This window comes from Ranitomeya variabilis, chromosome 2, assembly GCF_051348905.1.
Source record: "Ranitomeya variabilis isolate aRanVar5 chromosome 2, aRanVar5.hap1, whole genome shotgun sequence".
In the NCBI taxonomy this organism is placed as follows: Eukaryota; Metazoa; Chordata; class Amphibia; order Anura; family Dendrobatidae; genus Ranitomeya; species Ranitomeya variabilis.
The window spans coordinates 207,311,361-207,337,123 of record NC_135233.1 but is presented as its reverse complement, the minus strand read 5'-3'; the positions used below and the strand labels follow the sequence as shown (position 1 = coordinate 207,337,123).

The following is a 25,763-nucleotide window of genomic DNA, read 5'->3' as shown; positions in this document are numbered from 1 at the left end:
GGTGTGATGGTGTGGGGGTGCTTTGCTGGTGACACTGTTGGGGATTTATTCAAAATTGAAGGCATACTGAACCAGCATGGCTACCACAGCATCTTGCAGCAGCATGCTATTCCATCCAGTTTGCGTTTAGTTGGACCATCATTTATTTTTCAACAGGACAATGACCCCAAACACACCTCCAGGCTGTGTAAGGGCTATTTGACCAAGAAGGAGAGTGTTGGGGTGCTACGCCAGACCTGAACCCAATCGAGATGGTTTGGGGTGAGCTGGACCGCAGAGTGAAGACAAAAGGGCCAACAAGTGCTAAGCATCTCTGGGAACCCCTTCAAGATTGTTGGAAGACCATTTCCGGTGACTACCTCTTGAAGCTCATCAAGAGAATGCCAAGAGTGTGCAAAGCAGTCATCAAAGCAAAAGGTGGCTACTTTGAAGAACCTAGACTATAAGACATAAATTCAGTTATTTCACTATTTTTTGTTAAGTATATAATTCCACATGTGTTAATTCATAGTTTTGATGCCTTCATTGTGAATGTACAATTTTCATAGTCATGAAAATACAGAAAAATCTTTAAATAAGAAGGTGTGTCCAAACTTTTGGTCTGTACTGTATCCTGGATCAGCAGCAGCCGTTCTACTGATCCCTCAAGCCTGCCAGGTGAGCATATCCCTGCACCTATTGTCCTCTTCTCCTCTATCAGGGTAAGACCCTATTTTGCGATATCGTCTTCCAGTTTTCTCCTATTGAACTCTGACACATTGAAAGGGGTGAAATCTACTGTGAAAATTAGCTAAAAAATCTGCAAAACAGGTCAATTTTTGACTGCAAAAATTCACCAGCCTTTCCATTTTTTGTTTCCTTCCAATTTCTCTGCTCCCCTTTCCATTGAGTTTTATAGGAAACAGGTGTAATTTGATCCCTCATAGCTGACAGATTTGTAAACAGATTTGAGTTTTTTTAATTAATTTTTTTTTAATTGCCAATATTAAGAAAAAAGCGTAAGGTAAGGTTAGCTAGTAATTCCAATACTGAGATCACTTCCATGACTCCTTGTTTGTTTTTACGCAACAGATAGATCTTAATGACATTGGCTGTATATTCAGGGTTGTTGTCCTTCTGCAGAATAAAATTGGAGCCAATCAGATGCCTCCATGTTGGTATTGCCTGATAAATAAGTATCTGTGTGTATTTCTCAATATACAAGACACCATTAATCCTGAGCAAATCCCTAACTCTATTTGCAAAATGTAAAGCCATAAACTAGCAAGGACCATACACCGTGCTTCACTGTTCCTGCGGACACTCATTGTGGCGCTCTCCAGCCCGTTGGCGTACAATCTGCCTTCTTTACAGTCAAATATTTCACATTTTGCCCCATCAGTCCAGAGCAGCTGTTGCCATTTTTCTACACCCCAGTTCCTAAGTTTCTGTGCATAATTGAGCCATTTGACCTTGTTTCCATATTTAAGGTATAATTTTTTGGCCACAATTCTTCCATGAAGAAAACTTCTGGCCAGACATCACCAAACTGAATATGGGTGTAGTCGACTCCCACTGTTTTCTGAAAGTTATGAGCTGATGGCACTGCTGGACAACTCCCCATTTCAACGACAAATAATCATGATGTTTTTATAATTTGCTGAATTAAGTTTCCTTGGCCGATCATTGCGTCTACATTCCTCAATGTTACCCATTTCTTGGTGCTTCTTCAGAAGAGCATTAACACCACATCTTGAAAACCCAATTGGCTATGAAATATTTGCCTGGGAGAGACCTTGCTGATGCAGTATAACTAGCTTATGACCTGTGACATGAAACTGTTTTCCACAACCTCACCCTTGTAGCAGTTTGTCTGTTCCTCACCCAAGTTTAAGCCTCCTGCACAGCTGTTTCTTTTTCATATAGTAACTGTGTTTCAATCTACATATAAAAATGATTATCTTTATCACCCAATTAGAATAATTGGTTACTTGTACATCTGACTATGAACCTGCGAGAGTACTTAGCAGAAGTGATCCTGCTTTGAAAGTAAAAGGTGGTCATCAAATATTGATGTGGTTTACATTTCTCTTTTGTTCATTCACTTTGCATTTTGTTAATTGATAAAAATGAACTATTTACACTTCTACTTTTGAAAATATTCATCCATTGCAGCAATTTTCCACACCTGCCTAAACCTTTTTCACATTGCTGTATATATATAAAAATATAACGTTCCTAACCATTTAGAAAATGAATTTTTCCTTTCTTCATATAAAGATATTGCATCCAGATTTTTACACTAAGAGCATAGTCCTGTGGTGTAACACATTGTTACTATCATTCTTATTTTGACATTTGAGATTTTATATTGTAACAGAAGGTTCACAATTTTGCCCTAAATCCCCCTTGAAATACTTCACCATCAGACTCAAAAGCTACTTATATATTATACACACACAATATATTAAGTATATACTGTATACCTGTATATATATGGAGCGCCCCCGTAGGGCTAGGGGTACTCTGTACCGGGTCCTTCGGTTCACCAGGGGGATGTCACGGTGGCTGACCCGGTCCGTGGCCCTAGGGACGTCTGTGTAAAAGGCAAAGGTCTTTAAAGGGATAGAATTTATGTTCGTGACGCCACCTGTGGTATTCGGTCAGGGTGACCGACGCTGCTTTAAGGGGTCCACTGGGGTGATGTGATGGCAGCTAGATGGTATACCTTCCCACAGGTGAAGTGTATCCCCAGGGCTTCCCAGAGTGTAGATATTGGATGGTGTGAGGCGCAGTGAAGAACGAGGACACAAAGTTGCAGTCTCTTTACCTTTACTGAAGGCTTCAGCATCCACAGTCCAGAGCACCATATCACAGAGTAGGCAGAGTCCGGCCCGGTCTGAAGGCAAATCCAGAGTCTCCTTATCCAGGTGGAAATCAGTAGCCTTCCTCTAGCGCCTGGATGTTGTAGTCTCTCCCTGCTGACCTTATGTTGGTGTTCTAGATGTTATGTCTCTTTCTCTGTCCCCCTGATGGTAAGGATAGTACAAACCCGTATGACTGATGGCCTGAGGCTTTTTACAGGGACTCTGGTACGTCCAAGCCCCCACAAGTTGCCACCATGCCTCCTGGGTATAGGTCGGGCAGGTAACGTAGAATTAGCTGTCCTGCCGGTCTCTGGAGCAAGGCATAGAGACTGTTGCTCCCTTGGTGTTCCGGCTACCGGATCCTGCGCCTCAGAAGGAAGCAGCCTTTGCAGAGCAGAACTCCTTCTGGTTTCCTCTCCTTTTGCTATGACTTTGTTTCTCACCCTCTACAATACAATTTGCTGTTCGTGTCTCTTTCTTAGGATGCTGCCGCACGTCGGGCAGCCGCAGCTCCGTGGCCTTCTGTCTAGGCCTCTGACAGGATCCCACCCCTATCAGGGACCACCCTGTCGCCAACCCCTTGATGTTCCTCCTTCCTCTCTGTCTGCCTGACAGGTACTGACTGAGTGAAGCTCAGCCAGCTTCTGACTAACTTCCTATCCAGACCACCAGTTTTACCTAATTGTGAAGAGTGCCCTAATAAATAGGAGCATAGCTCTCCCTGGTGGACTGGAGTGTGAACTGTGCTGCATGGTTTGTGATACCTGGTAAAGAGATCTCCTTTACTGCCTTCAAACGTAACATCACTCCCCCTGGTGGAAGAATGGTATTACTGCAACGACCAGGAACCTGGGGCGCTGCATATATATATATATATATATATATATATATATATATATATATATATATATATGTATATATCTATATATATAATTGTCTAAGGGTTTTTCTGTCTGTCTGTCTGTCTGTCCTGGAAATCCCACATCTCTGATTGGTCGAGGCCGCCAGGCCTCGACCAATCAGAGACAGGCACAGCATGGCGACGATGATGTCATAATGGAAATCCCACGTCTCTGATTGGTCGAGGCCGCCAGGCCTCGACCAATCAGCGAAGGGCACAGTATCGACGTAGATGTCATAATGGTTGCCATGGCGACGATGATGTCATAAAGGTTGCCTCGACCAATCAGCGACGGGCACAGTCTGCCGCGAATTCTGGAATTATCATTGTCCATATACTACGGGGACATGCATATTCTAGAATACCCGATGCGTTAGAATCGGGCCACAATCTAGTATATATATATTTGTCGGGTGTGAGTATCCGTCCACGGCGCCTGGGGAACCCATCAGTGTTTTGCATCATCCAACGTTCACACAGAAGGGTTCCCAGCTGTGAATTACCTCCGACTGCAGAATTGCTGTTTTCTGTTCACTACGCCTCCCAAAAACAGAATAAAGAGTTAATACAGTCATTTTGATAATGATAAAAAAATACACTGCTTATCCTGCAATAAAGTCAATTCTATCAACCAAGAAATAAAATATTACGGCTCTGGCAAAGTAAGGGGGAATTATCAAAAGCAAAGAGGGGCCCAGTGGGACACGTCATGCAAGGGACCAAATAAACCTGGAACCAGCTGCTCAATGTAAGGAGTAAAAGAAGATATACTGTGTGTATATATATATATATATATATATATACATATATATATATATATATACATACATACACACACACATTAATGTACACTCTGCACCCCATCTTGACTGAAAAAAACAGAAATGTAGATTTTTTTTTCAAATTTAATAAAAAGAGAAACTGAAATATCACATGGTCATAAGTCTTCAGACCCTTTGCTCAGACACTCATATGTGAGTCACATGCTGTCCGTTTCCTTGTGATCCTCCTTGAGATGGTTCTACTCCTTCATTGGAGTCCAGCTGTGTGTAATTAAACTGATAGGACTTGATTTGGAAAGGCGCACACATGTCTATATAGGACCTCACAGCTCACAGTCCATGTCACACCAAATGAGAATCATGAGGTCATAGGAACTGGCCAAGGAGCTCAAAGACAGAATTATGGCAAGGCAGAGATCTGGCCAAGGTTACAACAGAATGTCTGCAGTACTAAAGGTTCCTAAGAGCCCAGTGGCCTCCATAATCCTTAAATGGAAGAAGTTTGGGACCACCAGAAGTCTTCCTAGACCTGGCCGTCCAGCCAAACAGAGCAACCCTGGGAGAAGAACCTTGGTGAGAGAGGTAAAGAAGAACCCCAAGGTCACTGTGGCTGAGCTCCAGGGATGCAGCAGGGAGATGGGAGAAAGTTTCACAAAGTCAACTATCACTGCAGCCCTCCACCAGCCGGGCCTTTATGGCAGAGTGGCCCAACGGAAGCCTCTCCTCAGTGCAAGACATATGAAAGCCCGCATAGTGTTTGCTAAAAAACACATGAAGGACTCCCAGACTATGAGAAATAAGATTCTCTGGTCTGATGAGATGAAGATAGACCTTTATAGAGATAATTCTAAGCAGTATGTGTGGAGAAAACCAGGCACTGCTCATCACCTACCCAATACAATCCCAACAGTGAAACATGGTGGTGGCAGCATCATGCTATGGGATATTTTTCAGCTGCAGGGACAGGACGACTGGTTGTCACTGAAGGAAACATGAATGTGGCCAAGTACAGAGATATCCTGGATGAAAACGTCTTCCAGAGTGCTCTGGACTTCAGACTTTGCTGAAGGTTCACCTTCCAACAAGACAATGGCCCTAAGCACACAGCTAAAATAACAAAGGAGCAGCTTCAGAATAACTGTGTGACCATTCTTGACTGGCCCAGCCAGAGCCCTGACCTAAACCCAATTGATCTCTGGAGAGACCTGAAAATGGCTGTCCACCAACGTTCACCACCCAACCTGACAGAACTGGAGAGGATCTGCAAGAAAGAATGGCAGAGGATCCCCAAATCCAGGTGTGAAAAACTTGTTGCATCATTCCCAAGAAGACTCATGGCTGAACTAGCTCAAAAGGTGTTTCTAATCAATACTGAGCAAAGGGTCGGAATACTTATTACCATGTGATATTTCAGTTTTTCTTTTTTAATACATTTGCAAAAATTACATTTCAGTTTATTTTCAGTCAAGATGGGGTGCAGAGTGTACATTAATGAGAAAAAAATGAACTTTTTTGAATTTAGCAAAGGTCAGAGAGGCCCAGCACCTGCGCACTGCAGTACTTTGCTCTGCCCTCAACAGGACAGATAAAGTATGCCTTCGCAGCAGCCGCGGCAGGAAGAAAAGAAGAGGACGTCATCATATGAAGATGGGAGACGCCGGACCCGGACTGCGATACCCATCGGACCCGAACCAAACTGGAACCGCCCCTGGGTGAGTATAATATAACGTGATTTTCTTATCTTCCAGGAAACATCGGGGGCTTATCTACAGCATTACACAATGTTGTAGATAAGCACCTGATGCCGGTGGCCTTATCTTATAGGCGCATTTTGGGGTGACAGATTCCCTATAAATCACAAAGACCCAAATGACCCTGATCAAAAGTTTACATACCCCATTTCTTAAAGGGAATCTGTCACCTCATTTTTCGCAAATAAGATGCGGCCATCGCCATTAGGGGCTTATCTACAGCATTCTGTAATGCTGAAGATAGGCCCCGATGTATGCTGAAAGATGAGAAAAACAAGTTAGATTATACTCATCCAGGGGCGGTCCGGGTCCGATGGGTGTCGTAGGTTCGGGTCCAGCACCTTCCATCTTCATGCGATGACGTCCTCTTCATTGCTTCTGTCACGGCTCCTGCGCAGGCGTAATTCTCTGCCCTGTTGAGGGCAGAGCAAGGTACTGCAGTGCGCAGGTGCTGGGAAAGGTCAGAGAGGCCCAGCGCCTGAGCACTGCAGTACTTTGCTCTGCCCTCAACAGGGCAAATCAGTAAGCCTGCACGGGAGCCACAACAGAAGCAAGGAAGAGGATGTCATTGCATGAAGATGGAAGGCACCGGACCGTCCCTGGGTGAGTATAATCTAACTTGTTTTTCTTATCTTTCAGGCTACATTGGGGGCTTATCTACAGTATTACAGAATGCTGTAGATAAGCCCCTAATGGCGGTGGCCAGAGCTTATATGTGAAAAATGAGGTTACAGATTCCCTTTAATACCGTGTATTGCCCCCTATAACATGAATGACAGCTTGACGTCTTTTGTGGTAGTTGTCGATGAGGTTTTTTATTTTCTCAGATGGTAAAGCTGCCCACTCTCCTTGGCAAAAAGCCTCCAGTTCCTGTAAATTTCCGGGCTGTCTAGCATGAACTGCCCACTTGAGATTTCCCGAGAGTGGCTCAATGATATTGAGGTCAGCAGACTGAGATGGCCACTCCAGAACCTTCACTTTGTTCTGCTGTAGTCAATGACAGGTTGAATTTGGATCGTTGTCATGTTGGAATGCCCAAGTACATCCCATGAGCAGCTTTGAGGCTGATGAGTGAAAATGTGCCTCCAGTATTTACTGATAACGTGCTGTATTCATCTTTCCTTCAACCTTGACCAAGTTTCCTGTGCCTTTGTAGCTCACACATCTCCAAAACATCAGCGATCCACCTCTGTGCTTTACAGTAGGAATGGTGTTCCTTTCATCATAGGCCTTGTTGACCTCTCTCCAAATGTAACATTTATGGTTGTGGCCAAAAAGTTCAAGTTTGGTGTCATCACTCCAAATTACCTTGTTCCAGAAGTTTTGAGGCTTGTCTTTGTGTTGTTTTGCGTATTGTAGGCGAGATACTTTGTGGCATTCGCGCAGTAATAGCTTTCTTCTGGCGACTCGACCATACAGCCCATTTTTCTTCCAAGTGCCTCTGTATTGCGCATCTTGAAACAGCCACACTGCTAGTTTTCATAGTCCTGTATTTCAGCTTATGTTATTTGTGGGTTTTTCTTTGCATCCTGAACAATTTTCCTGGCAGTTGTGGAGAACATTTTTGTTGGTCTACCTGACCATGGTTTTGTTTTTACAGAGCCCCTGATTTTCCATTTGTTAATCACAGTTTGAATGCTGCTGACTGGCATTATCAATTCCTTGGATATCTTTTTGTTTCCCTTTCCTGTTTTAAACAATTCAGCTACCTTTTTCTGTAGATCCGTTGACAATTCTTTTGCTTTCCCCATGACTCCCAATACAGAAACGTCAGTGGCTGGATGAAAGATGCAAGAGTCAGTCTGGATCCCAGAAACTCACTCAGCTTTTATGCACACACACTGATTACAAGCAAACAGGTCACAGGATGTTACGTTCAGTAACCATTCAAAAGAGAGAAAGAGTTCATGGGACAACACTTAAGATAGGACACTCTGATACAATGTACAGTAGCCAGTGTTCAGCTTGTGTAACAGTGTAAATTTGGTGTCCTCTTAATAATTCAACACACAGCCATTGATGTCTAAACTGCTGGCAACAAAAGTGAGTACACCCTAGAGTGAAAATGGTCATATTGTGCCCAATTAGCCATTTTCCCTCCCCAGTGTCATGTGGCTCATTAGTGTTACAAGGTCTCAGGTGTGAATGGGGAGCAGGTGTGTTACATTTGGTGCTATCGTTCTCACGCACTCATCCCGGTCACTGGAAGTTGAACATGGCGCCTCATGGCAAGGAACTCTCTGCAGATCTGAAAACAAGAATTGTTGCTCTACATAAAGATGGCCGAAGCTATGAGAAGATGGCCAAAACCCCAAGACTGAGCTGCAGCATGGTGGCCAAGGCTATAGAGCAGTGTAACACGACAGGTTCCACTAAGATCAGGCCTCGCAATGGACAACGACAGAAAGGGAGTGCAGGTGCTCAGTGTCATATCCAGAGAACGTCTGGTCAGAATAGACATTTTAGTGCTGCCAGCATTGCTGCAGAGTTTACAGGGGTGGGGAGATCACCTGTCAGTGCTCAGACAATACACATTGCTGCAGAGGTTACAGGGGTGGGGGGGTCTGCCTGTCAGTGCTCAGACCATACACATTGCTGCAGAGATTACAGGGGTGGGGGGTCCGCCTGTCAGTGCTCAGACCATACACATTGCTGCAGAGGTTACAGGGGTGGAGGGTACGCCTGTCAGTGCTCAGACCATACACATTGCTGCAGAGGTTACAGGGGTGGAAGGTCCACCTGTCAGTGCTCAGACCATACACATTTCTGCAGAGGTTACAGGGGTGGGGGGTCCGCCTGTCAGTGCTCAGACCTTACACATTGCTGCAGAGGTTACAGGGGTGGGGGGTCTGCCTGTCGGTGCTCAGACCATACACATTGCTGCAGAGGTTACAGGGGTGGGGGGTCCGCCTGTCAGTGCTCAGACCATACACATTGCTGCAGAGGTTACAGGGGTGGAAGGTCCACCTGTCAGTGCTCAGACCATACACATTTCTGCAGAGGTTACAGGGGTGGGGGGTCCGCCTGTCAGTGCTCAGACCATACACATTGCTGCAGAGGTTACAGGGGTGGAAGGTCCACCTGTCAGTGCTCAGACCATACACATTTCTGCAGAGGTTACAGGGGTGGGGGGTCCGCCTGTCAGTGCTCGGACCATACACATTGCTGCAGAGGTAACAGGGGTGGAGGGTCTGCCTGTCAGTGCTCAGACCACACACATTGCTGCAGAGGTTACAGGTGTGGAGGGTCCGCCTGTCAGTCATCAGACGATACACATTGCTGCAGACGTTACAGGGGTGGGGGGTCCGCCTGTCAGTGCTCAGACCATACACATTGCTGCAGAGGTTACAGGGGTGGGGGGATTACCTTCATGTTTATGCACTTGTGGTTTTTCCTGAAGTAACTTTGTACATCGAAACATGTCAAAATAAACCATCATCTTACTACACTGGAATATAGGTCTTAAATCCTGTTGGCAGCGCGGAGACTATGCACAAACTCCTTCTGACCTATTAAAGATGATGCACAAGAAAGCCGGCAAATAGTTTGCTGAAGACAAGCGCACTAAGGACATGGATTCCTGGAACCATGCTCTGTGGTCTGAGGAGACAAAGATAAACTTATTTGATTCAGATGGTGTCAAGTGTTTGTGGCGGCAACCAGGTGAGGAGCAGAAAGACAGTGTGTCCAACCTACAGTCAAGCATGGTGGAGGAGGTGTCATAGTTTGGGGCTGCATGAGAGCTGCCGGCAGTGGAGAGCTACAGTTCATTGGGTGAACCATGAATGCCAACATGTACTGTGACATACTGAAGCAGAGCATGATCCCCTACCTCCGGAAACTGTGCCGCAGGGCAATATTCCAACATGATAACGACCCCAAAGACTACCACTGACTTGTTAAAGAAACTGAGGGTAAAGGTGCTGTACTGGCCAAACATGTCTCCATACCTAAACACTAGAGAGAATCTGTGGAGCATCTTCAAACAGGTGCAGGAGCGCAGGGTGTCTAACATCCACCAGCCCAGTGATGTGGAGAAAAGAGGATCTCAGGGGCCACCAGTGACCTCCATGCCCAAGAGAGACACGGCAGTGCAGGAAATAATGGCGGCCACACTAAGTACTCACCCTTTGGGCACAATTTGGCCATTTTCACTTAGGGGTGTACTCACTTGTGTTGCTAGTGGTTTATACATTAATAGCTGTGTTGTCTACACATGTTGTACACTGAGTACTGAACATTGGAAAAAAAAAGTCAGATCTTCAGTGCTGTCCCATGAAAAGATAGAAAATGTTTACAAAAATGAGAGGGGTGTACTCACTTATGTCAGATACTGTATATATATATATATATATATATATATATATATATATATATATATATATATATATAGGGTGTACTCACTTATGTCAGATACTGTATAGACATATATATATATAGGGTGTACTCACTTATGACAGATACTGTATAGACATATATATATACACACAGTCGTGTATATATATACATACGCTATATACCGTCTATAGACACACACAGTGTATACACTCCTGTAGACTCCCGCCTGCACAGCCCCCTGACCCTACACATGCTGTGACCGGACACCGCACGGACACATCATTAGTCGCCGCCAGTGACTGTGGTAATGGAGCGATCCTACGACGAGCAGCGGCGGCGGTACAGGCGGCGGCACAGGCGGCAGCGCTCCCTCAGGTGCAGGCTCGTTCTCGTCCGTCAGGCGCGCTCCCCCGCTCAGGTGCCTGCCCAGTGCGCGAGCTCAGTGCGCGCTCCCCTCAGGTGCAGGAGGAGGGGGCGGTGCTGCAGGAGGCTTGGGGACCAATCAGAGCAATTAGCGCTGTCACGTGCTCGGCGCTGGGATCGCGCCCTGCTTGGTGTGTGAAGAGGATAAGGAGGAGGCGGCGGCGGAGCATCACCGGGAGACCGGTAACTAGTGCTGCGGCGAGGAGGTTACCGGGGCGGGGGGGAATTCCGCGGGGACTGGGGTCTGAGCCTCTGCCGGGGAGGCGTGAGGCTGCGGATAGCCTGTGCGGAGAGTTGTCCGGAGTGCGGGCATCCGCGGCAGTCCGGGCACCGTGTGAGGGGAGCAGCGGGGACGGGCGCATTACGACCTGTCAGCGGCTCCTCTGCGCCATCCGCATCCCCCGTCCTCCCGTGTGCTGGGGATGCGCGTGTGGCGGAGCGTCCGCTGCAGAACTTACTGCGACCCTTTGTGCGGAGAGCATCCCCTCATGTGCGGGGCTGCCGGGGAGTGATGCTGGAGAGCGACCCCGGGACATGCCGCCCCTCACAGCCTGCCGCTCCGTGTGCACAGCGCCTGTAATGTGCAGTATATAGTGTAGTGTGCACAGCGCCTCTAATGTGCAGTATATAGTGTAGTGTGCACAGCGCCTGTAATGTGCACTATATAGTGTAGTGTGCACAGCGCCTGTAATGTGCAGTATATAGTGTAGTGTGCACAGCGCCTGTAATGTGCACTATATAGTGTAGTGTGCACAGCGCCTGTAATGTGCAGTATATAGTGTAGTGTGCACAGCGCCTGTAATGTGCAGTATATAGTGTAGTGTGCACAGCGCCTGTAATGTGCAGTATATAGTGTAGTGTGCACAGCGCCTGTAATGTGCACTATATAGTGTAGTGTGCACAGCGCCTGTAATGTGCAGTATATAGTGTAATGTGCACAGCGCCTGTAATGTGCAGTATATAGTGTAGTGTGCACAGCGCCTGTAATGTGCACTATATAGTGTAGTGTGCACAGCGCCTGTAATGTGCACTATATAGTGTAGTGTGCACAGCGCCTGTAATGTGCAGTATATAGTGTAATGTGCACAGCGCCTGTAATGTGCAGTATATAGTGTAGTGTGCACAGCGCCTGTAATGTGCAGTATATAGTGTAGTGTGCACAGCGCCTGTAATGTGCACTATATAGTGTAGTGTGCACAGCGCCTGTAATGTGCACTATATAGTGTAGTGTGCACAGCGCCTCTAATGTGCAGTATATAGTGTAGTGTGCACAGCGCCTGTAATGTGCAGTATATAGTGTAGTGTGCACAGCGCCTGTAATGTGCAGTATATAGTGTAGTGTGCACAGCGCCTCTAATGTGCAGTATATAGTGTAGTGTGCACAGCGCCTGTAATGTGCAGTATATAGTGTAGTGTGCACAGCGCCTGTAATGTACAGTATATAGTGTAGTGTGCACAGCGCCTGTAATGTGCAGTATATAGTGTAGTGTGCACAGCGCCTGTAATGTGCAGTATATAGTGTAGTGTGCACAGCGCCTGTAATGTGCAGTATATAGTGTAGTGTGCACAGCGCCTGTAATGTGCACTATATAGTGTAGTGTGCACAGCGCCTCTAATGTGCAGTATATAGTGTAGTGTGCACAGCGCCTGTAATGTGCAGTATATAGTGTAGTGTGCACAGCGCCTGTAATGTGCACTATATAGTGTAGTGTGCACAGCGCCTGTAATGTGCACTATATAGTGTAGTGTGCACAGCGCCTGTAATGTGCACTATATAGTGTAGTGTGCACAGCGCCTGTAATGTGCACTATATAGTGTAGTGTGCACAGCGCCTGTAATGTGCACTATATAGTGTAGTGTGCACAGCGCCTGTAATGTGCACTATATAGTGTAGTGTGCACAGCGCCTGTAATGTGCAGTATATAGTGTAGTGTGCACAGCGCCTGTAATGTGCACTATATAGTGTAGTGTGCACAGCGCCTGTAATGTGCAGTATATAGTGTAATGTGCACAGCGCCTGTAATGTGCAGTATATAGTGTAGTGTGCACAGCGCCTGTAATGTGCAGTATATAGTGTAGTGTGCACAGCGCCTGTAATGTGCACTATATAGTGTAGTGTGCACAGCGCCTGTAATGTGCACTATATAGTGTAGTGTGCACAGCGCCTCTAATGTGCAGTATATAGTGTAGTGTGCACAGCGCCTGTAATGTGCAGTATATAGTGTAGTGTGCACAGCGCCTGTAATGTGCAGTATATAGTGTAGTGTGCACAGCGCCTCTAATGTGCAGTATATAGTGTAGTGTGCACAGCGCCTGTAATGTGCAGTATATAGTGTAGTGTGCACAGCGCCTGTAATGTACAGTATATAGTGTAGTGTGCACAGCGCCTGTAATGTGCAGTATATAGTGTAGTGTGCACAGCGCCTGTAATGTGCAGTATATAGTGTAGTGTGCACAGCGCCTGTAATGTGCAGTATATAGTGTAGTGTGCACAGCGCCTGTAATGTGCACTATATAGTGTAGTGTGCACAGCGCCTCTAATGTGCAGTATATAGTGTAGTGTGCACAGCGCCTGTAATGTGCAGTATATAGTGTAGTGTGCACAGCGCCTGTAATGTGCACTATATAGTGTAGTGTGCACAGCGCCTGTAATGTGCACTATATAGTGTAGTGTGCACAGCGCCTGTAATGTGCACTATATAGTGTAGTGTGCACAGCGCCTGTAATGTGCACTATATAGTGTAGTGTGCACAGCGCCTGTAATGTGCACTATATAGTGTAGTGTGCACAGCGCCTGTAATGTGCACTATATAGTGTAGTGTGCACAGCGCCTGTAATGTGCAGTATATAGTGTAGTGTGCACAGCGCCTGTAATGTGCAGTATATAGTGTAGTGTGCACAGCGCCTGTAATGTGCAGTATATAGTGTAGTGTGCACAGCGCCTGTAATGTGCAGTATATAGTGTAGTGTGCACAGCGCCTGTAATGTGCAGTATATAGTGTAGTGTGCACAGCGCCTGTAATGTGCACTATATAGTGTAGTGTGCACAGCGCCTGTAATGTGCAGTATATAGTGTAGTGTGCACAGCGCCTGTAATGTGCACTATATAGTGTAGTGTGCACAGCGCCTGTAATGTGCAGTATATAGTGTAGTGTGCACAGCGCCTGTAATGTGCAGTATATAGTGTAGTGTGCACAGCGCCTGTAATGTGCAGTATATAGTGTAGTGTGCACAGCTCCTGTGCTGTAGTGATGTGTGGCTGTATATAGTGTAGTGTACACAGCTCCTGTGCTGTAGTGGTGTGGCTGTATATAGTGTAGTGTACACAGCTCCTGTGCTGTAGTGGTGTGGCTGTATATAGTGTAGTGTACACAGCTCCTGTGCTGTAGTGATGTGAGGCTGTAAATAGTGTACACAGCTCCTTTGCTGTAGTGATGTGGGGCTGTATATAGTGTACACAGCTCCTGTGCTGTAGTGATGTGGGGCTGTATATAGTGTACACAGCTCCTGTGCTGTAGTGATGTGGGGCTGTATATAGTGTACACAGCTCCTGTGCTGTAGTGATGTGGGGCTGTATATAGTTTACACAGCTCCTGTGCTGTAGTGATGTGAGGCTGTATATAGTGTTGTGTACACAGTTCCTGTGCTGTAGTGATGTGAGGCTGTATATAGTGTAGTGTAAACAGCTCCTGTGCTGTAGTGATGTGGGGCTGTGTATAGTGTACACAGTTCCTGTGCTGTAGTGATGTGGGGCTGTATATAGTGTATACAGCTCCTGTGCTGTAGTGATGAGGCTGTATATAGTGTAGTGTACACAGCTCCTGTGCTCTAGTGATGTGGGGCTGTGTATAGTGTACACAGTTCCTGTGCTGTAGTGATGTGGGGCTGTATATAGTGTACACAGCTCCTGTGATGTGCGGCTGTATATAGTGTAGTGTACACAGCTCCTGTGCTGTAGTGATGAGGCTGTATATAGTGTACACAGCTCCTGTGCTGTAGTGATGTGGGGCTGTATATAGTGTGGGGTACACAGCTCCTGTGCTGTAATGGTGTAGGGCTGTACACAGTGTAGTGTACACAGCTCCTGTGATGTGGGGCTGTATATAGTGTACACAGCTCCTGTGCTGTAGTGATGTGAGGCTGTATATAGTATAGTGTACACAGCTCCTGTGCTGTAGTGATGAGGCTGTATATAGTGTACACAGCTCCTGTGCTGTAGTGATGAGGCTTTATGTAGTGTAGTGTACACAGCTCCTGTGCTGTAGTGATGTGGGGCTGTGTATAGTGTAGTGTACACAGCTCCTGTGCTGTAGTGATGTGGGGCTGTATATAGTATACACAGTTCCTGTGCTGTAGTGATGTGGGGCTGTATATAGTGTACACAGCTCCTGTGATGTGCGGCTGTATATAGTGTAGTGTACACAGCTCCTGTGCTGTAGTGATGAGGCTGTATATAGTGTACACAGCTCCTGTGCTGTAGTGATGTGGGGCTGTATATAGTGTACACAGCTCCTGTGATGTGGGGCTGTATATAGTGTAGGGTACACAGCTCCTGTGCTGTAATGGTGTAGGGCTGTACACAGTGTAGTGTACACAGCTCCTGTGATCTGGGGCTGTATATAGTGTACACAGCTCCTGTGCCGTAGTGATGTGAGGCTGTATATAGTATAGTGTACACAGCTCCTGTGCTGTAGTGATGTGGGGCTGTGTATATTGTACACAGTTCCTGTGCTGTAGTGATGTGGGGCTGTATATAGTGTATACAGCTCCTGTGCTGTAGTGATGAGGCTGTATATAGTGTAGTGTACACGGCTACTGTGCTGTAGTGATGTGAGGCTGTATATAGTGTAGTGTACACAGCTCCTGTACTGTAGTGATGTGGGGCTGTGTATAGTGTACACAGTTCCTGTGCTGTAGTGATGTGGGGCTGTATATAGTGTACACAGCTCCTGTGATGTGCGGCTGTATATAGTGTAGGGTACACAGCTCCTGTGCTGTAATGGTGTAGGGCTGTACACAGTGTAGTGTACACAGCTCCTGTGATCTGGGGCTGTATATAGTGTACACAGCTCCTGTGCCGTAGTGATGTGAGGCTGTATATAGTATAGTGTACACAGCTCCTGTGCTGTAGTGATGTGGGGCTGTGTATATTGTACACAGTTCCTGTGCTGTAGTGATGTGGGGCTGTGTATATTGTACACAGTTCCTGTGCTGTAGTGATGTGGGGCTGTATATAGTGTATACAGCTCCTGTGCTGTAGTGATGAGGCTGTATATAGTGTAGTGTACACGGCTACTGTGCTGTAGTGATGTGAGGCTGTATATAGTGTAGTGTACACAGCTCCTGTACTGTAGTGATGTGGGGCTGTGTATAGTGTACACAGTTCCTGTGCTGTAGTGATGTGGGGCTGTATATAGTGTACACAGCTCCTGTGATGTGCGGCTGTATATAGTGTAGGGTACACAGCTCCTGTGCTGTAATGGTGTAGGGCTGTACACAGTGTAGTGTACACAGCTCCTGTGATGTGGGGCTGTATATAGTGTATACAGCTCCTGTGCTGTAGTGATGTAGTGATGTGCGGCTGTATATAGTGTAGTGTACACAGCTCCTGTGCTGTAGTGATGAGGCTGTATATAGTGTAGTGTACACCGCTCCTGTGCTGTAGTGATGTGCGGCTGTATATAGTGTAGTGTACACAGCTCCTGTGCTGTAGTGATGTGTGGCTGTGTATAGTGTAGTGTACACAGCTCCTGTGCTGTAGTGATGTGGGGCTGTGTATAGTGTACACAGTTCCTGTGCTGTAGTGATGTGGGGCTGTATATAGTGTACACAGTTCCTGTGCTGTAGTGATGTGGGGCTGTATATAGTGTACACAGCTCCTGTGATGTGCGGCTGTATATAGTGTAGTGTACACAGCTCCTGTGCTGTAGTGATGAGGCTGTATATAGTGTACACAGCTCCTCTGCTGTAGTGATGTGGGGCTGTATGTAGTGTAGGGTACACAGCTCCTGTGCTGTAATGGTGTAGGGCTGTACACAGTGTAGTGTACACAGCTCCTGTGATGTGGGGCTGTATATAGTGTACACAGCTCCTGTGCCGTAGTGATGTGAGGCTGTATATAGTATAGTGTACACAGCTCCTGTGCTGTAGTGATGAGGCTGTATATAGTGTACACAGCTCCTGTGCTGTAGTGATGAGGCTTTATATAGTGTAGTGTACACAGCTCCTGTGCTGTATTGATGAGGCTTTATATAGTGTAGTGTACACAGCTCCTGTGCTGTAGTGATGTGCAGCTGTATATAGTGTAGTGTACACAGCTCCTGTGCTGTAGTGATGTGCGGCTGTATATAGTGTAGTGTACACAGCTCCTGTGCTGTAGTGATGTGCAGCTGTATATAGTGTAGTGTACACAGCTCCTGTGCTGTAGTGATGTGCAGCTGTATATAGTGTAGTGTACACAGCTCCTGTGCTGTAGTGATGTGCAGCTGTATATAGTGTAGTGTACACAGCTCCTGTGCTGTAGTGATGTGCAGCTGTATATAGTGTAGTGTACACAGCTCCTGTGCTGTAGTGATGTGCAGCTGTATATAGTGTAGTGTACACAGCTCCTGTGCTGTAGTGATGTACAGCTGTATATAGTGTAGTGTACACAGCTCCTGTGCTGTAGTGATGTGCGGCTGTATATAGTGTAGTGTACACAGCTCCTGTGCTGTAGTGATGTGCGGCTGTATATAGTGTAGTGTACACAGCTCCTGTGCTGTAGTGATGTGCAGCTGTATATAGTGTAGTGTACACAGCTCCTGTGCTGTAGTGGTGTGCAGCTGTATATAGTGTAGTGTACACAGCTCCTGTGCTGTAGTGATGTGCAGCTGTATATAGTGTAGTGTACACAGCTCCTGTGCTGTAGTGATGTACAGCTGTATATAGTGTAGTGTACACAGCTCCTGTGCTGTAGTGATGTGCGGCTGTATATAGTGTAGTGTACACAGCTCCTGTGCTGTAGTGATGTGCAGCTGTATATAGTGTAGTGTACACAGCTCCTGTGCTGTAGTGATGTGCGGCTGTATATAGTATAGTGTACACAGCTCCTGTGCTGTAGTAGTAGGTGCCCAGTGACATCTGTGCTCATCTGTGCTCTTCTTCCTCCCTGTCCTTATCTCTGCTGGGTCACTTGGTACTGAGCAGTCACCTTGCAGTAGAAATGCTGCTTTGCTGTAACCCTTTCTTGCCTGATAACACTGGTGCTTTAGTACTTTTAATTGTGAACAGTCACCTTTACAAATCCTGTGCTTGCTGTTGAATCCGTATCCCCGTGTGCGCACCCTCAGACAGGATTCGTTCTCTCCTGTTTTCTGAGTTGTCTGCAGGCAATTAAAGGGTCTGCCAAATTTGAGGAGGTATGTGCAAAGTTTAGTCACTCTTTAAAGGGACTCTGTCACCTGAATTTGGAGGGAACAATTTTCAGCCATAGGGGCGGGGTTTTCCGGTGTTTGATTCACCCTTTCCTTACCCGCTGGCTGCAATATTGGATTGAAGTTCATTCTCTGTCCTCCGTAGTACATGCCTGCACAAGGAAATCTTGCCTTACGCAGGCGTGAACTATGGAGGACAGAATGAACTTCAATCCAATATTGCAGCCAGCGGATAAGGAAAGGGTGAATCAAACACCCGAAAACCCCGCCCCTATGTCTGAAAATTGTTCCCTCCAAATTCAGGTGACAGAGTCCCTTTAAAGCAGGGTCTTCCTGACGACTTTGGCCGTGCCCAGGGCTGCTTCGTTCTACTGCTAAACTGCACAGTGATGCAGTTGTTTTGCAAAACTTGACTTGCCCTAGGGTTGTAATGCACCCCTGGTCAACTGCAATATAGCAGCAGCACATGGCAGTGTTTGGCGTCATGACCCAGTGTATCCCCATTATAAAGCGCACACATTCAGCAATCCTCTCAGTGCTACAGTTTTGCAAATTAATTCCTACCGGGGTTCTACTATGTCTACCACTCTCGCTGCAATTAGCACACTGATGAAGGTCCTTTGCAGACCGAAACGTTTGTGACTACTGTATGTATATTAAACGCCCCTTTTGCATCACATCTGCTGGAGTGTGCTAGTTATAACTATTTCACGTATTAAGGTTTGGGAGCCTATATCTATGCACCTCCCCCATTAGGCTGTGCTGAACATTTTCTATACCAAACAATTTTTAGATTTGTCACATAGGAGGTGGAGAAAATTTTTTTTTTTTTTTTTCCCCACATCTTCATGTATTAAAAAATGATGAGTCTGATTTAAAAAAAAAAAAAAAAAAAAGGGCCTTTTTTTGTGTACATGGAAAATACTGACGTGTGAATGGGGCCTTAGGGTTGGGAGTTTGGAAGTCTTGAGAAAATGCTCTTAAAATACAAATCCGTGATTCTCTGGCAAAGAAATAATTGTGTTATTTATGTTGAAATTCTCATGTGATTTTCCAGACTGATTCGCGGAGATACATATATATCCTGCCGTAAAATAAAAAAAATACTGTAAAGGAAATTAGATCTATTGTGAATATGGACTATTGTAAACAGTTGTAGGGTAACAAGAAATGGATAATCGGCCATATTTCTCCATCCATCGCACTTCTGTACTTCTTGCTTTCTGCGGTTTGTGGTGTTTGCACACTTTTGTTGCTGTTGGATAATGTTGTCATGGCTGCTGATGATCTGCTCTCAAATCCCTGGTTTCCAGCTGTAGTTTTCTGCGTTGACATGGATGGCAGCAGGTTGTATGTGCAGCAGCGACACTTCTGAGATGTGGAGCAGCTCCAGTGTCGTGCACACAGCAGCTCTCCATTACATGTGCATTGTGGTGAGTGTTCGGCCCGCCATGGTCCAGACTTGTTTGCTTGGGCTCCTTCTTTTGAGCACCTCTTGATGAATAGGGATTTGTTCTGGCTGCTGCACATGCGCGCTGCTCCCCCCAGCAGGTCTGCCAGATGGTGTCCCTCAGACTCCAGTCAGTTTCTCACGTTGCTGCTGCGGGACAGACTGTGCTGGGAGGAACTGCAAGAATGAATGGAAAATGAAGCCCAGGTACCCGCTCTGTGGTCGTGAGGGTGATGGAAACCAATTATTATGTGTCAGACCTGAGATCGGCCGGTGGGGTCTTCCACTGCTCCGCGTACCTATGCTCTTCTTGTGTTCTCCTTGTGTGGTCTGTCTCTGTTACAATGTTTACTCATTTGTAAATATTTACAGTAATTGCCTTTTTCTACTGTTACATTTACTGGACTTACTGTTTCTTAGTTCTCATGGTGTTAATGGTCTGCGAGCTCATTTGTCGTCTTTGAAGTTGTTAATGCAACTTGTGATTTTTACGTGTGTATGCGCTCCTGTAGGCATGCTTCTTACTAAACGTGTACTCGCCATGGTCCTGATTTTTACTAAATGTGTACATGCTCCTGTGGGCATGCTTCATGTGTATGTGCTCCTATGGGCATGCTTCTTACTAAACATGTACATGCTCCTGTGGGCATGCTTCATGTGTATGTTCTCCTATGGGGATGCTTCTTACTAAATGTGTACATGCTCCTGCGGATATGCTTCTTGCTACGTGTGTGTGTGTGTGTGTGTGTGTGTGTGTGTGTGTGTGTGCTCCTGTGGGCATACTTCCCACTAAGCGTGCCCACGGTCCTATGGGCATATGTTTTGCTAAGCCTGCACAAGCTCCTATGGGCATACGTCTTGCTAAGCCCGCACACTCCTATCGGCGCATGTCTTACTAAGCGTGCACGCACTCCTATGGGCATACGTCTTGCTAAGGATACACACGCTCCTATGGGCATACGTCTTACTAAGCGTGCCCACACTCCTGTGGGCATACGTTTTGCTAAGCCTGCACACGCTCCTATGGGCATACGTCTTACTAAGCGTGCCCACGCTCCTATGGGCATACATTTTGCTAAGCCTGCACACGCTCCTATGGGCATACGTCTTGCTAAGCGTGCATACTTTTTAAAGTGTTAACGCGCTCCTCTGTGCATACTTTGTCCTAAATGTACACCTGCTCTTGTGGGGATTTGTTGAACTGAACGTGTACCTGCTCTTGTGGGCGTACGTCATGCTAAATGTATCCTCTTCTGTGGGGATAAGTCATACTGAAGATTTGCTGCTGACAGCGGATGTAAGAGGTTGACAGACTGATCCAGGCGGTTTTGTAAGTTTGGGTTTGGAATGAGCTGCACTTACTGATCCTCCTTTTGATATGTAATGAATTAGTAACCCGACCAGAATGGTAGTGGCTTTTTTTTTCTAACTTGTTTTCTCTTTATTATTGGTCTTGCCTGTTTTTCAGTCCTCTCCAGTTGTCAGTTTTGTCTTATCTCTTTATCCCTGAGACTTTGTATCCTGTATGTTTCCATTGCTTAAAATGCAGGCTTGTGGTGCCCAGTGCTCGCGAGGCTGTTATTTACTTTCTTCTCCCCGGAGATGTGTAATTCTGTGGGAGCAGAGCGCAGATCCTCTGCCGGTCCGTTTTATAGGGAGCGCATTACATTAGTAATAGGTGTCTGGGGTTATAGTACAGATAGCACATTAAGGAGCTGCAGCCCCGCTGCCAAATTTCTTATTAAGCTGTATAATGTGGCCATTGTATGATCCTGTAGCCCAGAAATCCTGTAATCGTATGGTAAAGTCGCAGAGGAAGACTACAGGCAATACAGCTGAATTATGCACCTTTTTTTTAGGAGATCTAGTCCATGAGCCGGGCCAGATATCGGTACCACCCGGAGTGACTAATTTTCTTTGGTATTTTTAGGTAGATGCATGTCTGTAGTTTATTTTTTGATATGATAGCCCTTACATATACGTAGCTTATTAACCCCTTCAGCCCTAGGCCTATTTGTACCCAAGTGCCTAAGCCAATCTGACCTGTGCCACTTCATGGGCTAATAACTTTGGAACGCTTTCACCTATCCAAGCCATTCTGAGATTGTTTTCTCGTGACATATTGTACTTCACGTCAGTGCTAAATGGGAGTCAATATATTTTACCTTTCTATATAAAAAAATGCTAAATATTCGGAAATTTTGGAAAAATCGGCAATTTTTTAACTTTGAAATTCTCTGCTTTTTACAAAAATACTGATACCCCCCATAATAGTTATTAATTTACACTCCCCACATGTTTACTTCATATTGGCATCATTTTGAAAATGAAACCTTATTGTTTTACGACGTAATAGGGCTTATAGTTTTATGCGCAATTTTTCACATTTACAGCAAAACCCACTTTTCAAAGGACCAAGTCACTTCTGAAGTCACTTTAAGGGGCTTACATAACAGAAACCACCCATAAATTACCCCATTTTGCAAACTACACCCCTCAAGCTGTTCAAAACTCATTTTTAAAAACTGTTAACCCTTTAGGTGTTCCACAGGAATTTTAGCAGAATGAAGGCGAAATTTCAAAATTTCATTTTTTTTCCAGATATTACATTGTAATCCAATTTTACCTGCAACCTAGCAAGGGTTAACGGCAAACCCAAACTTGGTTACCCTAATTCTGCAGTTTATAGAAACACCCCACATGTACTCGTAAACTAAAGTATGGGCACACAGCACAGCTCAACACGGAAGGAGCGCTATGTGGTTTTTGGGTGGCGGATTCACTGGAAGAAATCTAGGGGGCCATGTCACATTTGAAGGCTGCCTGAGGTACCCCCACAGTGGAAACCCCAAAAAGTGACCCTATTTTGGAAACTACACCCCCAAGGAATCTTTTAGGGGGTATAGTGACCACTTTGACCCAACCAGTGTTTCACAGTAGTTGGAAACACTTGGTTGAGAAAATGGAAAAAGTGCATTTTTTACATGAAGGTGTCATTTTAGGCTCATTTTTTTATTTTTAAGAGGTGTACCAGCAAAAAATGCACCCCACTATTTGTTCACCAATCTCTCCCGAACACAACAACACCCGATATGTTGTCGTACACTGCAGTATTGGGGAACGGCAGGCCTCGGAAGGGAAGGAGCGCCAAATGACTTTTGGAGTGCAAATTTTACTGGAAGAAATCTAGGGGGCTATGTCACATTTGAAGACACCCTGAGGTGCCCCAACACACGCACACACACTGACACATACACGTTCTGTGCTGAACAGGACTCTCCGGTCTTCTCAGAGCAGTGAGACTACACAAGCTGGTCTATGAAGCACTTATGAGGCTTGCATGGAAAAACTTCCTTCCATGGCTAGAAGAAAACCATGCAAGGGACCTTCACCATCTGGATGAAACACTGAAGAACCTCACAAACTTTCGCATCAGTGTGTCGCAGGGATCCTTCGAAAAGCTCTTGGATAATGAATCTTGCACACTTACCCTGAAGCTCTTTCAAGTTTATCTTGAGACCCTCAGAAATGAACAACTCTCAGCATTCTGGATGTCATACTTGGACATGGTCGAGACCATGCTGGCCCTGGTTCGAGCTTCAAGAGAAGGCAACTGGATGCTTCACCTAGGAGCAATCCGACAGATGATACCATGGTGTTTTGCCTATGACAAGGTCAACTATGCCCGATACCTAACCTATTACTATGCCACAATGTCTCGGCTGCCCATAGAACACCCAGAGGTCCATGAATACTTCATGCAAGGTGGCTTTTCGGTCCAGATCGGTAGCAAGAATCCTTTTGGACGAATTCCTGTGGACCAGACCATTGAAGAGACAATCAACAAAGACACCCAGACACCAGGGGGCACAAAAGGCTTCAGCCTCAAAGTTGGAGCTGTTTCCAGGTTCTACCTGACATCAGAGTACCGCAGTATGTACTTGAGGCAGCTGAGGGCCCTGGTAGGCCAACAATATACTGACTTCAGCCATTCAGACCTACAGGTGTCTAGGATTAGAAGAGATGAAGCCGATGTCCAATCTTTCGTTCAACTGCTGGAGACAGGTTGGGTGAACCCCTTCAACAAAGAGCATAATGGTGAACTTATCAGTTTGTCAACAGCGACTGTAGCACCACCAGATGTAGCCAAAGACCTTCAAGGGGCATACAGTATAGGAGAGGATGCATATCAAACATTCAAGGATGAGCGTTTGGGTACCGATAAGCCAACTACATTGTTTCATGACAAGATGACGAAGAACAAACTTAAAACGTTCTCTAACATCCAAATGAAGACACGCAGACAAGGTCTTGGCAAGGAGGTAATTTTGAAGGCTGACAGAAACCTATTTGGCCAGATGATACTTGTAGCTGAGAACAGAAAGCTACAAATGAGTGATGTCTTGACTCATCCCCTGGGTCCATTGCCATGGGCACTTGCCAATGGTGATGGGTCTATCCGCAAGACCAACAAGGCTGCCCTCGCAAGGGAGTTGGAGAGGAATGCTCATCCTGCAGAAGTGATCCCCGAGCCCTCTGCAACCATCATTGATGGGATGAGCCTGGTTCAGAAACTGAAGGGAAACAATGCAACATTTGGCCAGCTAGCAGGCACAGCAATGAGTCGCGCTATCCATGAGGGTGCTAAGAGCAAGCGCATTGATATTGTCTTTGACGTCTACAAGGAGACATCCATCAAAGATACAGAAAGAGTCAACAGATATGAAGGCACAGGGATCCATTTCAAGAACATTCAACATGGGCACAACATCCAGCAGTGGAAAAAGCTTCTAAGTAGTTCCTCCAACAAGGCAAGTCTCATAAAGTTTCTGGTAGAAGAATGGAAGGCGAAACACCACAGGGAGAAGCTTGAGGAGAAGGAGCTGTATGTCACATGTGAGCAGCTCTGCTTTAAGATCACCAAAGAACAGTGGGAAGAGGCTGCTGACCTTAAGTCAAATCAAGAAGAAGCAGACACACGCCTCCTTCTCCATGCTCTTCATGCAGCAGAATCTGGTTACAAGTCGGTCATCATCACTTCGGAGGATACTGATGTCATGGTCCTGTGTCTGGGCATGTGCCACAAAATCCCATCCCACCTGTTCCAGAAATGCGGTACACAGAACCGGACAAGATTCCTGGATATCACCACTCTGAGCCGAACATTGGGAGGCAGCGTATGTGATTCATTGATTGGTATGCATGCATTTACAGGCTGTGACACCGTCAGTGCATTCGCTGGCCGTGGGAAGATGACGACACTCAAGCAGTTGAAGATGAACAAGACATACCAGGATGCCTTTCAGGAAGTTGGTCGTTCATGGGAAGTGTCTACCGAACTTTTTGAGAAGTTACAGGAAATCACCTGCCACATGTACCTGCCAACTACCCAAACAACTGAGGTAAACAGGCTCCGTTATCAGCTGTTCTGTGCCAGACGTGGAGTGGTAGAGTCAAGTCAACTCCCTCCTTGCCAGGACTGCCTTTTCATGCATGCACTGCGTGCAAACTACCAGGCTGCGATCTGGAGGAGAAGTCTGCAGAGCCAGCCATGGGTTGCAAACCCAACAGACTGCGGTTGGATGATAGATAACGACGGAAAGCTTGTTGTCAAGTGGATGCAAGGGGCACCAGCACCAGAAGCTATTATACAGCTACTGTCCTGCAAGTGTGTGCGGTCATGTGAACTTCCTCAGTGTACTTGCCTCAGCAATGGCCTGAAGTGCACAGACATGTGCAGATTACAGACATGCCAGAACAAGGGTACTGAAGACGAGCCAGTAGAACAACAGTCAGATTCAGAGTCCGATGTTGAAGATATTATGGAGTAATATATATATATATATATATATATATATAT

At 46.0% G+C, this 25,763-nt stretch overlaps 1 protein-coding gene across 5 annotated transcripts in view; it reads left to right on the top strand.

Annotated features, from left to right (window-relative positions):
* Positions 1-11,064: 11,064 nt before the first annotated feature.
* STRBP (spermatid perinuclear RNA binding protein) overlaps positions 11,065-25,763 on the top strand; it is a 143,105-nt gene continuing 128,406 nt past the window's right edge. For 2 of the 5 annotated variants that reach the window (XM_077283521.1, XM_077283517.1), the window contains exon 1: positions 11,090-11,224. The gene's annotated coding sequence lies outside the window, so the exon portion shown is untranslated. Of the gene's footprint in view, positions 11,225-20,017; positions 20,111-25,763 lie in introns of those variants that run through there. The other 3 variants (XM_077283518.1, XM_077283520.1, XM_077283519.1) reach the window with 2 other exon arrangements.